The sequence below is a fragment of the Parus major genome, chromosome 19 (genome assembly GCF_001522545.3).
Source record: "Parus major isolate Abel chromosome 19, Parus_major1.1, whole genome shotgun sequence".
In the NCBI taxonomy this organism is placed as follows: domain Eukaryota; kingdom Metazoa; phylum Chordata; class Aves; order Passeriformes; family Paridae; genus Parus; species Parus major.
This window is the reverse complement of record NC_031787.1, coordinates 9,651,486-9,664,478: the sequence shown is the minus strand read 5'-3', so window position 1 is coordinate 9,664,478 and position 12,993 is coordinate 9,651,486. Positions and strand designations below refer to the sequence as shown.

General features: G+C 40.9%; 1 long non-coding RNA gene across 2 annotated transcripts; it reads left to right on the top strand.

Moving 5' to 3' along the window:
- Positions 1-3,034: 3,034 nt before the first annotated feature.
- Positions 3,035-11,505, top strand: LOC107212744. 2 transcript variants are annotated; one of them, XR_004499815.1, is made up of 5 exons: positions 3,035-3,300; positions 6,084-6,162; positions 6,450-6,617; positions 7,651-8,782; positions 9,271-11,505. It is a non-coding gene; the product is annotated as an uncharacterized LOC107212744 (long non-coding RNA). The 2 variants fall into 2 exon arrangements; XR_001524520.2 differs by lacking the exon at positions 9,271-11,505 and having other exon boundaries at positions 7,651-8,902.
- Positions 11,506-12,993: the final 1,488 nt, after the last annotated feature.

The window sequence follows — 12,993 nt, the reverse complement described above, 5'->3', positions numbered from 1 at the left end:
TATATGATCTTTCTAAACCTTTGATGTAAATATTTAATTCTTGTGGTCCAAATTTTTCATACACATATTGCACTAATCAAAGGCTTTTAGGGCATCAATTCCCCTCGTTTTTTTTTTAAAGAAAAATAAAAAGGAGATGTACTTCCATCATGTACACCAACATTAACACAAAATCATATACACAATAAATAAAAACCCATAGCAGTTAAAAATCAATCAAATCATAAACATTATTAATAACATATGTAATATAAAACTACCATTAACCACTAAAACACTGCACCAGCATCTCATAGTCTGCAAACAAACAAAAAAAATCAGTGAAGGATTGGATAACCACCTCCAGAAATGATTCTCCAAGCTCACTTTAAAATTGATCCAGCTGTCATATTAATAGGGCCAAATTGCTGAGTCAAAAGGTGACTCAAATACTAATTTGGTGCAAAAACCATCTGGATCTGTTGGCAAACATTCTGTCCAGGTAAAGTCAAGGCTTGGCCAGGGCCTTAGACTTTAAACTGGAAAGATGTCTCTTAACTCATTTTCAAAACACAGTTCTTAATAATAGCAGCTATGAGATGCTTACAGCACAGCAAACTGTTAAAATGCATTTGTATAAATCAAATGATCAGAAGCCTCAGGTACCAGACCAATTAAACCATGCAGCAGTTGGTTTAATCTGAAGCCTCTCCCATGGCAGCTGACCCTCAGCAATGATACATTTTCTTGGAATTCTGGAAACACTGAAAAATAAGAAAGCTAAAACAAACAAAAACTGCAGAGATTGCAACAACTAATAGAACTCCCGTTGAAGTCAAGGGTGTCACAGACTGCATTCACTTCTATCCACAAGCAGGTGTTCATCAGTGTTATATCACAGCTGTTTCAGTTGTAGTCATCTTCATCTCTCAAAAAAACCAACTATACAGTTTAAACAAATACCTTTAACAAAACATAAAACAATTAAAATTAAACAATATTTAAACCTGATAAAAATTAATTATGGCAAAAGGAAATAACAAAACTTAACCTTTAAAGAATATCAAAGTTATAAAACTTAACTTAAAAACATTCAAACTTAAACATAATAAAACTTAATTTTGCTTAATTCTATTAACAATCTATATTAAATAAAAACATAACTTAATCTCACTCTATTACTACAAAAAGGCAACTGAAAGTTTGATATATACCTTTGAAACACAATATAACAGTAACATGGATTCACTATAAAAATTATAAAAATATAACAAATCCATCACAATTCTATGTCACCTGGCTTTGAGAATAACTCACAATAACTGCAAATGTTACTAAAAATACTTTCATAACAGGAATTTGCCTAGAATATGCTTAAATTGGTTAGCATTTTTAAAGTGTAGTTTTACTAAAGAAAAACCACAACAACACAGGATTTGGCAAGTTGCCATTCAGCTTTTGTAGCACTTTTCAAAAACATCAAGTCTAACTTTTAATTAAAATCCAAAGTCCAAATCAGTATATATATGCTGTTATACATGTCTTTTATAACAGAAGGACTCACATTGAAATTACCTTATTAAAATTGTGGAAAAAAAAAAATGGGCAATATATGCTTAACTTTGTCTTGTACAGTAAAGTTCTCCTGGCTAATTATTTTTTAAACCATAAATCTCTTTTGTAGATAACATTAATTGGAAGGTTGTTTTCTTAGTAGCTGTAAATCATTCAATATTTTAACATTAGGTTTCAAAACTAATTATTGCAAGGTAACTTTTACTTCTGTTAATATTCACCTTAAACACTTTTTTAAAAGGGGGCTTTTTAAACTTTCTAAAGAATCACAATAATTTCTCTAGTAAAACTCAAAAAAACTGCAACTGCATAAACTCATAATTACTTAAAACACAAAATAAACTCTAAAAGGGTATATAAAAACATTTTAAAAAACCAACAAATCATGACCTTTTAACAAATTGGATACTGTCCCGGTGCTTTTTCTTAGAGAGGGAGCGGGGGGTGAACTGCCCGCTCTGCTGCTGCTCTGCTGCTGTTATCTCTAGAAGGTTTGAGTGAAGCCTTTGTCATCCCCCACATACTCTTACAGAGGGGAAAAACAGAGAGAAGGAAAAAAACCCTCACAAAGTTAACTTTAACAAATGCAGTTTTTTCTCTCAATATTTCTCTTGTTCGCAGACAGAGGGAAAAGGACACGATTTTACAAAAACAGATGATGTTACACGAAAAGTCTCTCTGGGCCAGGTGGTAACAATGGTGACCATTGCAGCTTATCAACTTTTAATTACAGTGATGAATTTAGAACTAGATACCATATAGTTTGTGATTTTTTGGCTATTTTTTCTCTCTTTGAAGCTGCCTGAGCCACCTGTTTCTGCTCAACTGTTTCTGTAGTTGCTGATATTTGTCCAGAGTGGCCTTGAAGCTTCTTCTGCACTGCCTCTGCCCTGGGGGTGCCTTTGTTCTCTGTGCACACTTCAGTGCTCCCCCATGTCCCCCTGGTTCAGGTGGAAATCATTCTAAATCTGGCTTCTCTTCTTCCAGGGTAGTAAAGTTGGGACTTAAATAAGATTCTGGTGTTAAAAGTGTCTCCAAAAGTGAAGCAAATAGTTCAGGATGTATCACATCTTGCCACTGCTGAACAGATTCTGTTTGTTGTTTCGGCGTTTATTGTGGAGTTTTCTCCTTATTTTCTTCTCTCTGACTCTCCCTCCCTCTCTCCAAGGGCGGCATAGGCAGGAATGCTCGCCCAGCAGTGGGAGGCTGCTGCTGTGACGCAGGTAGAATTACAGGGCTCACAGCCTCAGCATATCTCGCTTTTCTGTTCTTTAAGGTATTAATTACAATCTGCCAAGGTGGACCGAGAGACAGTGTCCTTGCTTTTCCCTGTAATCGTATTCTTCCACAACAAATCTCCTATGTCTTTCCATTCTTCCGCTGCAAAAGGCAACAGTGGGACCTGGAGGCCCCCATGCCCATTATGTCTAACCCATAGAATGAGCTTTTCAAGGTCCATATCCTTGACTGCTTAGCTTTGTTTAACAGTAATGTTTAGAAGCAGTTTGTGCTGCTGCAAACCCATCCATTCTTTGCGGCTACAGGTGGAGAGAGGGTCACGACCCCTCCTCAACTCCTCCACCCTCGATTTCCCCCAGTGTCCTGCCTCCATTCCGCATCTCCCTGCCTGGAGACTCGCCTACCCGGTACCGATCAACATCCGCGTCTTCGCGCACGCGGATCCACTCCACCGGCTCCGCCACTGAATCCTCTCATCCCGCAAGAGGTTCCTGATTGGAGTGCCAGGTATTGAGAAACTGCTCAGACTATTCACTGAGTCATCACAGAAGTATAGTGAATGCCATTTATTTCTATCTTTAGCACAGTTTTATAGGGTCTGACAGGGTCTGTGGGCTTAGCAAGTTACTATTGGCTAATGTATATTGGTTTGCATTTTTTCTCCTGTACACAAGGCTATTGTTTTTCTTTCATTCTCACTGCTTCAGGAGAGTTTCAAGGACACTAACTTTAATATTGTCATTTATACCATAGGCTGGCTTGTGCAGACAGGCTTTTACTAAAATATCATGCTTTTATTCTGTTAAAATATTTTACTACACATGTTGTTTTAATGTTAACGTGAGTTAGTCTTATTCTGAATCATTCTTTGTTTAACAGCTATTTGGGGGTGGGGTTTGTATGTTTTTGATATTCAAGTCAAAACGCTCTTCTCTAATGCCTGTTTGCTCAGAGTAACGTGACAAAATTTCACTTGCATGAGGTCTAAATAAAGTCGCTGTACTTTATGGCAACAGACATTGGAATCCAACCCTTTACTCTAAGGAATGGGTAGATGCTTATTCCCTGTGGAAAAGCCTTCTTGGCCCCAGAGAGCTCTGCAACAGACAGTCTGGACCTTTAAAGATCAAGTTACTGTTTTGTTGTCCTAGCCATGGGAAGGAAGGTGGATCACATCCAGAATTCTTCCAGATCCTGGTCTTGCTGTCAGCACTCTGAGCAAAGTCTGGCTCACATCTAACTGTATCTGATAACCCTGATTGCAGATGAATACATGTGTATCAAATGTTAAAGATGACCCTCCAAAGAATATCCATTAGAATTTAACATTAACCCTGTATTTTGAAGGGAAGTTCTTTGCTTTATATTCTCCTGATCAAACACCATGTGGTTTATCAGGGCAGTCAGTGAGCCATAGCTGTACGTGCATAATCCTGGTCTGATTGCATTGGTATTGAATTGCAGGTAGAGCATTAAATTGATTTTACAAAAATATCTTCGCAAGTATCTAGTATTGATAAAAAAGTCATTGTGCATTTGCAGTAAGTTGTGTCTGTGCAGTGAGGTCATCTCAGTCCTTATGGCACCAGGGGTGGGTGGAAGCCAAATCCAGCATTGACCAAACCCCACCTGTTGCAGGTGGAAGTTTTACCCTTCATTCATCATACAGCTTTCAGCTAATTAGCACACATCTAAATGAATCTCTTATTAAAGCTTTAGTGAACTTCTAACAATAAATTGATATATAATTAACATCAGCATTCTTATTAAATCCATATTAGGGTCCTTGTTTGAGACCACTGACACTTTTAATTGGAGGTGTTGCTAAGTGCTTCTCCTTCTACAACAGCAGTTGTGGTTCCTCCCTGAAAGCATCAGACTTGAGGCAGATACACCCATCAGGAGGCTCCTCAGCTGCTGGTGAGCTCAGAGGCTGAACAAATAATTCAGTCCCCCTCATCCTATTTTTAGTGGCCATGTGTGGTGTGTCTCTTGTGCACTGGGTGTTTTAAAACAATTTCAGGTTCGCACCCCAGTTCACAGATGGCTCTCAGAGCATGCCTCTCTCAGTCACTAATCATTCCACCCTTAAGGAAGTGAGAAGCTATTTGGATGTGTTCTGGCCATAGTCAAATTATAGGCAAAACACACTGTTCAAACTCTGCCTCTCACAAGCAAGGCCAGATCTTCAGCTACTATAGCACCCTTTTAATTATACTTGTGGAAACAGTTCTCCACAATTCATCTGGTTTCCTTCACTTGCATATAGAAACCTAGAATTATAATCAGCACTAAATTGTAGCTGGGATTGTATTACATGATTGCTTAGATCACTGGTGCTGTTCCTGTCTTTTTTTTTCCTACTCTTTTCCAAGAATGTGATAAGTAGTGCTCAGATATAGTCCTATAGCTGCAGGGTGAATATCACCTTCTCAAATTCAGTTTAATGGAACTTTCTTTCCTTTTGTACTCCCATGGAAATTGCAGTTGGGCTGGATAAGATCACACATGACTGTTACCATAATTTTGCTCTTTGTCAGATATGATCTCATCAGAGCTTGACAGTATCACTAATTTGAGAAAAGGGCACAAGCATTAGAGCTGAGATACGCACCCTTTAGCAATCCTTCCATTTCTGGGGAAGGTCTTTGGAATGCAAATTATTGGGCATTATGATCTGAAATGTTCCAATAACTTTTGAACCACAAAATTATATGACTGTCAGAATTGAGGTCACTTCTACCCCTCCTCCTCACCCTGCTCCCCATACCTGAATACAAGTCTGAAAGATGTAGGCTCTTAGTATTCCAATAAATTTCATTTTCCATGTGAAAAATGAAGGTTTCATTTAAAAAGTAATTTTAGTGTTAAGTTACCTATTTATGGTGGGTCCTGCACTCAGCTTGCATGAAGCAGATGCATAAATATTCTTTCCAACCAAGGGCTAAATCTCAGTCCTGGCTCTGAGACAGTGCACAGGGAATAGGCCCATGTGACTGGACAAAATTCCAACAGAGGAAGTAGTTCTCTGTTTTGTTTGATCCCTGGGAGTATGTAAATTCTGCCCTCCTGGGCAATAAACCAGGATTTTCAGAAGTGCCTTGAGAATTTAGGATCCCAAATCCTGCTGAATAATATGGGGGATTTCCAGCACTGATGTCCTGGGCATTTGAAAGCCCCCAGTGTTTGCTCTATGGGAAGCAGGTACCCCATCATGGTTCTGGCTTCTCTGCTTCCTGGTCCTGCCCAAAAGGGTGAGAAGGCTTTTCTGTTTCTCTCTCTCTCCACAGGGAAATCAGCAGTATAGAGTTATTAATCGAGTTTATGGAAGTGGCTAAGCATGATTGAAAGGATGCAATGTGAGTAAATGTGAGTAAAACTTGACACTGGCTCTTTGAAAGTGAGTAATACCATTCTAATTGTCGTCCTTACTGCTATAGATCACAATAAGGTTATGTTGATGGAACCATTAAGCATAGTAAATGCTCTAAGCACAGTATGTTAGTACTAATTATAGAGTAATTTAACAACAATGTATATGGAGAGGGCAATTTTGCATGCCAATTCACCATGGCAAATTTAATTGTATCGAAGAAGGGGAAAGCTAAATATTTTCAATAAAGAGTAAGATGACAGACACTGTGTGGTTTTTCCAGTGCTGGTGGCATTCCTGACTCCTTTTGAAAGGGTTGCTGCCACTTCACCCCACTGAGCATTCCTCTGGTACATGATTCAAAGGACACAGGAGATCTTGGACAGATTGCTGGCAGCAGCTCTGAGTCTCCTCAGCCAAAGCAGAAGTGTGTTATTCCTCATTGAGGCAGGTAAGCTGCGAGTGGAAGTGATGTGAAATGGTAATGGAGAATGCACAAATAGGCCCCAGGGTCATTTCCTTTTTATCAGGTTGCAAGAAGGCAGAAGCTGTTACTCACTAAAATAAATCATCTATCAGCATTAAGCTTTCCCCCGCCCCTCTTTCAATTATTGCAATTTACAGAGCTGTGAAAGGGCTGAGTTTAAGAGGTGTTTCATTGTTTTGGGTGAGATAGGTTATCTTGCTCTTTGCCTCGAAGATACCTTTTTTAATTAATATTGTAGTTGCCTTTCACTGTTCTGGAACCATAAACAGATATTTGAGAGTATTTCTTTCTTCAGAATGGTTAAAAATTCGTCTACCTGAAGACTGGGAGTTGTTTTGGCAGTTCTAATACTGTCACTCCCAACACAGGTGGAAGCCTGTGGATATTAATAGACCTTAGTTTTAGCAGATGAGGCTTTTCCATGCTAAACTTCATTCTTGTTTTTGCCAACATTTTAGCAACCCTGCTCCAGTGTGAGGCTAACAGTGCAGCTTCTACTGATAGGAAAAGGCAACTAAGTACTGTGACACTGCATTTCTCTTTCATTATAATGAAAACCTGAATTCTGTGCTACTTCAGGGCAGCATTTTTCCCTCTATTTGTCCTTCTGTATTGAAAACCAAATCACTTGATGATTCCCTTTTCTGTTTTACTGCACAAATTGCAACAGGCATCTCTTCAGAATTGCAACTTACATTTTGAAATTGCTTTTAATGTTTCCTTGCACAGTCTATCTGTTGTAATAAGTTTTTTAAACAACATTTTTATTACTTTGAAATGGCTGAAGGAGATGATCCTCAGCAACTGATAAACCAGAAGAAGTCTGTTTGAAGTCAGTAGAATTATGTTAATTTTTACCAGCTAGAGCAATGGTTCTTGACAGCCCTAGAACAGCAGGATGACTGACTCCTGAATCATGTCACTACCTGGCAAAGCTCAGCTAAATTCGGTGGAGGTTTATCTTGGAGGATGAACTGTGCCATCTGCTCCCCTATAGGTGATACCGTATCATGGTTTGTGAGATTCACTCCCGGAGACAGAAACCCACGCCCCCACTTTCCGGCCTGCAGAGATTCTTGATGAAGATCTAATGCTGTCTGCCCGTCAGGATCCCTGCAGTGTCACGGAGATGACAGGTCCCTAGCAGGGGAAGCAAGGTGCTGCCGAAGCAAAGACACGTTTCAGGGAAGGGATTTCCCCCGGCTGCTCTCCTCGCACGCCGTGGCCGGCTGCAGGGCAAGCGCTGCCTGAGCTCCTGCCCCGGGGGCTCGCTGTGCTCAGCGGCAATTGGGCAGGGATTTCCCAAAGGGAGGCTACGGGCAGAGCTGTGGCTCGGTGTTTGTGTGGAGCGGGCTGCTGTGACTCTCGTTACCTGTGGGTTTTCCAACACCCCAGCAAGAGCTGGCTCTGCTCCGGGCTGGGTGCTGCGGGAGGGAGCCGGGAGATGCGGCAGCTCCGCTTCCCAGCACGGCTGGCTCCTGGGGCTCCACATCCACCGGAGCAGCAGCCGGGAGAGCCCAGGTGAACACGGCAGGCTCTGGGAAAGGCTGGGCTGATATCCACACCTCAGCTCAGTGAGAAACTGACCCGGGTTAATTAATCTCAGGTGTAAATGCTTAGAGCTGTGGCTGCACTGGGCCTTCTTGCCAGCATCTGGAACTTGCCTATAGACATCTTTCAAATTAAACAATAGGCATTTGCATTTGTAAGAAAACAGTTGTTAAATTTGCACAGATAATCACTTTGTTCCATCCCAAGGATTTCCAATCAATATTGCATTCCAGAAGAGAAATAATGTAATAAGCCATTATAGAATAATGTTGTGTTCATTTGTTGATGCTCACAACTGACAGCAAATCTTTATTTTAATTGATTCTTAGATTAGTTAAATAAAAGCCATTGTCATTTTTTTATTCTGTTCTTTTTATAAAAATAGTTTTATTGTGCTCCTAATACAAATAAAATTGGCAGGATTGACCAGAAATGGATGTAACTTTTTTTCTCCACACTGCAGATGCAGACCTGCTTTTATTTTTGGAAGCGATTTACAAAAAACAGTATGAGGTTTTGTAAAATGCTCTGAAAACAAGTTGTTTTGGAAGTTCCCCTCTGCATGGTTCTGATTAAAGGTATTTTGCATATATGTTAATGCTTTAGCAATTTTCAACTTGGATGTTTTTACACTTAGCATATGTCTTGCAGTAAGTGATTATATTTAAGGATTTTGGCTTTTCTGACTTGAGAGAAGTGAGCTGCTCCTGGGTAAGGGGTGCTCTGTAAAACAAGAGTCTTCCTTACACAGCTCTGGAGAACAACAGTCAATGCATTGTTTGCATTTTCTTGTCTAATTATAATTAGCTATATATTTGCAGCTATAGCAAATTAAACATAATTAACAGTCCTTGGTGAAATAATGCAGAAAGTACATTGAAAGTAATTTTGTTGTGCCTCATTACATGGAGAGTGGGTAGAGGTGAATTAAGCATTTGTAACAAACCTCTATGTTTACAAAAGCATAGAACTTAATTTTGATGCTGTTGTAGATGTGAGCAGATTTTGTTTCCTATCCCAGAAGAAATTTGAAATTTCTGTTTATCTACCCTTTTTACTCTCCCAGATTGCTGTCACATAAGAGAGCCAAAGAGACAAGATGTGGGTGCATGAATGTGAATAGTCTGAGGAACAAAACAGGCCCAGGAAGGATGCTGGTTTACCTTCAGTCACTCAAAAACAACCAACCATGAATTTGGTTTGTAAGGCTGAGGTAGTCTGAACTAAACCAAGTCTTTTTCAATGCACCTGTTTTGGCAGGTGCAGTTTTTCTTGTTTTTTGTTTTTCCAAGTGTATTTTCTTAATTTGGGACATTCTGGACATGGTCTTTTTCCATAGGCAGTTTTTGGCATTGCAGAAAGAGGATGCAAGGTGCTCTTGTTGGCATCTAACAGTTGGTTCTTCACCACTCCCCAGTGTCCCTGAGTGACCTGAGTGGAGAACTGAGGCAGAAGTTGTTGTCTCTCCCTTTCTGAATGAACATTACAAGAAGTGAACACTTGCTTAAAGCCCAGGCCTACTTCATCCTTCAGTCAGGAAATTTAGTCATGGCAGTGCTGAGTGAAATGATGTCTTTGGAACTGCCAGAAGAGCACAGAATTTGCATCTCTAGGCTATCTTGTGGCTCACAGCTATACAAAAGTTCTGACATGGTGAGAGCACAAGCTTAAATCAGCCCACACATTGTGTACAGGTACATTCTAGGTGCATCCTGTGTATTGTTGTAGTAATTGAATACACCTTAGTTTATCTTCTATTTGTGACTACATGGTCATTATTACTCCTGAAAACTGGAATAATACCACTATTTGATCCCCCAAGACTGTTACCATGCCAGAAAATTCCTTGCAAATACACATTTTAACAAATCTCATTCTTAGTCAATGGCAAAATGGCAGCTACAGTTTTATCCAAAATTAAAGTGCTTAATTCTTCCCTCCTTTTTGGAAGACCTTATGCATACTTGGAGGCTGTCAGTTTCCTGGGCAATGTGTAAATGTTCCATACTGATGAGAAAAGTTCATGCTTGTTTTATGTCACTTTTTTCCCCTACGTGTTGTTTAATATTAATGATGTAAGTTGCTGTGTCAAAATATTAAATAATTGTAACCTGTACAGGAAAGGAGTTTTATTTTAACCTTTGAAAACTGTATTTACATGTTTTAGTATATATGAATAATGCATAAAGTTAGGCACTAAGGTTATTTTCAAAGTCAGACATTTCAGGATCAAGCTGTAGAAAACAATAAAAGAGAGGAGTGGTTTCTTTCCTCTTGCTCTCCCTCTTTCTTTAATTCCCCAGGATTCAGGCATTAGCATTGAAGTCAAATGCCATTAGGATTTCTCACTAAACTTCAAAGCTTAATTTAGTCTCTGCTGGAATAAAGAGAGGCATATAAACAGGCACAGTGGAATCCATTTAAATGAGTTACTGTGAAAAAAAGGATGTTTCTAAGAAACAAATGATCTGTACATTCTTTTAACAGAAATCCTCCACTAGAGCAGTGGCTCAGGTGCAGCTGTGCCCCATCCCCCGGGGAGGTGGGTGCTGTCCCAGCTCTGCAGGGTGGGGTCCTGGCCCTGTGCACCCCAAGGCAGTGCAGACGCTCCAGGGGACTCCAGACAGGGACAAACCTCCTGATCCCTGTCTGGGGGATGTGGGACCAACTGCCCATGCAATCACACATGCATGTGTTTTCCAGAACATCATTGTAATAGGGTAAGTCAGCATGGAAGATTTGCTTTCTTTTCCAACATATTTGATGTTTCATGAAGGATGCAGTTGTACTGCAGACCACTCCTTTATAACCTCTCTCGTCAAAGAAATGTTCTTGTCATTAGCAAGGTGATGCCTCTAAATCACTTCCCTCTCTGTGTTTTTCATTCATTGTGACTTGAATTTTCTCCTATGAAGTGAGCTGTATAATTTTGGTAGGTTGGTAGTAAGTACCTTATTTCAGAAGCATTATAGGTTAATGCAGCTTCTGACATAGCTTGAAATCCAAAGGCTATGACTGTCTGTTTTGCCGGAGGCAGAAGTGCTCATAATTCACTCACTGTGTGTCTGTAGCCAGCTCCAGATAATGCAGTCTGCTTCCAACACACCCCACTGGTGCAGATTGGAGCTGGAAAGGTCTCTCCAGTGTGGTTCATTGTAAGAGACGCTTCGGGGTGGACGGTCTGAGACACGGCAGAGACCTCCATAGTCGAGTTAGGTGTTAGTAGTTTATTTCAGGGTGTGGGAGAGAGAGAGAGCCTGCTATGAGCCAGCAGATAGAGCTCAAAGCAGGCTTGGAGAGAACAATACAAAAGGGGGTAAAATATGAATACATGAGCTCAAGATTGCTAAGAAAGTAATGGAACAGAAGTGAGAGAGCCGGGAAAAAAGGATGAAAGAGAGAAGCAAGAGGAAGCAAGAGTAACAAGAGCGTAGAAAGAGTGAGGCAAGAGCAAGCAAGAGAGCGTAGCTAGAGAGCGAGCTCTTTTACAATTACTTATATAATCTATACATTTGAATATTCTATTCCTTTACTAACCAATCTTCATAAGTATACTAATACAGTAACATTTGTGTGTGACCTATAGAAATCACTGCTTTTGCATATTTTTAGTTATCTCAGGGTCCTTCAGACCTTTCCTTATAAGGCTGGGGAGATGGGTCTCAGCTTAGTTTTACTGGGGGGAAGAATGTGTTCTGGCATACCAGACAGGTATCTTTGAATTATTCAAACCGTGCTTTCATTTGTATTTCTTCCTTAGCCTTTCTGGCTAAAGAGTCATATTTATGATTTCTTTCTAATTCTACCTTCCCAACAGTTCATATTTTTGTTTTCAGTAATTTTAAGAGCTTGTGATTCCATAGCTTCTCCTGCCCACCTTGGAGCTCTCCATTGGGCACACTGAAAGGCAACAGCAGCAAGAGCCACGTGGGCAGCTGGATGCTGCTCTCTGCACTGGGGCAGCACCTGAAGGAGCTCTAGCCAAGGCTTTGGTGAGCCTTGAACTGCTGAAAAATCTCACCTGGTGTCTCCCAGATGGTCAGGAGGCAGGTTGGTACCTGCAGACCACCCTCCTGTACACAAGGGTGTGACAAGCAGGTTCCAAGAGCAGGGCCAGGACACAACTCTGCAGTAAGAGGGCAGGAAGAGACTGGATTGATGAGATCACGTTTCCTCAATTAGAGCTGATTTAATTTAAAAATCTTTGGGCCTTTCACATCATCTTAACTATTGCATAAAACATTCAATAATGCACTTCAATCCTACTCCTCATTTGAAGGATTGCTTGACACTGATTGATGTCATTAAGAGAAGCCATTCTCCTCTTTGCTGCTCTTTCAGGTATGTTGGGGTTTAGGTGTCCTTCTTTTAGTTCTGGCTCATCTGTGGAATTTTTACCCATTAGTTGCTGGTTTACCCTGACTGCGGGTACTTGGTGGGTGCTGAAGAGAGTTCGGCTGGGCCCAGTGGGAAAGGGGGGCAGGAAAAGAGGAGGGAGGGGAGAGTTTTGCTGGCTTCTTCAGCTTCAGAGAAGGACACTTTGCTGGGAGCTGTTGCTGTGGAGAGAAGGGAATTTTGCCATCACCCAGTCGGAGCTGCTGCTTCTTCTCCTTCTCCCCTCTTCGTTGGTGGCCTCGCACCCCCTGTCCTGCCGGGACGTGTGGCAGTGCCAGGCACCGCTGTGGTGCTGCTGATCCACCTCAGCCACCGGCCCAGGATCTCAGCTCATCCCTGCTGTTCCACCTCAGCCACCGGCCCAGGATCTCAGCTCATCCCTGCTGTTCCACCT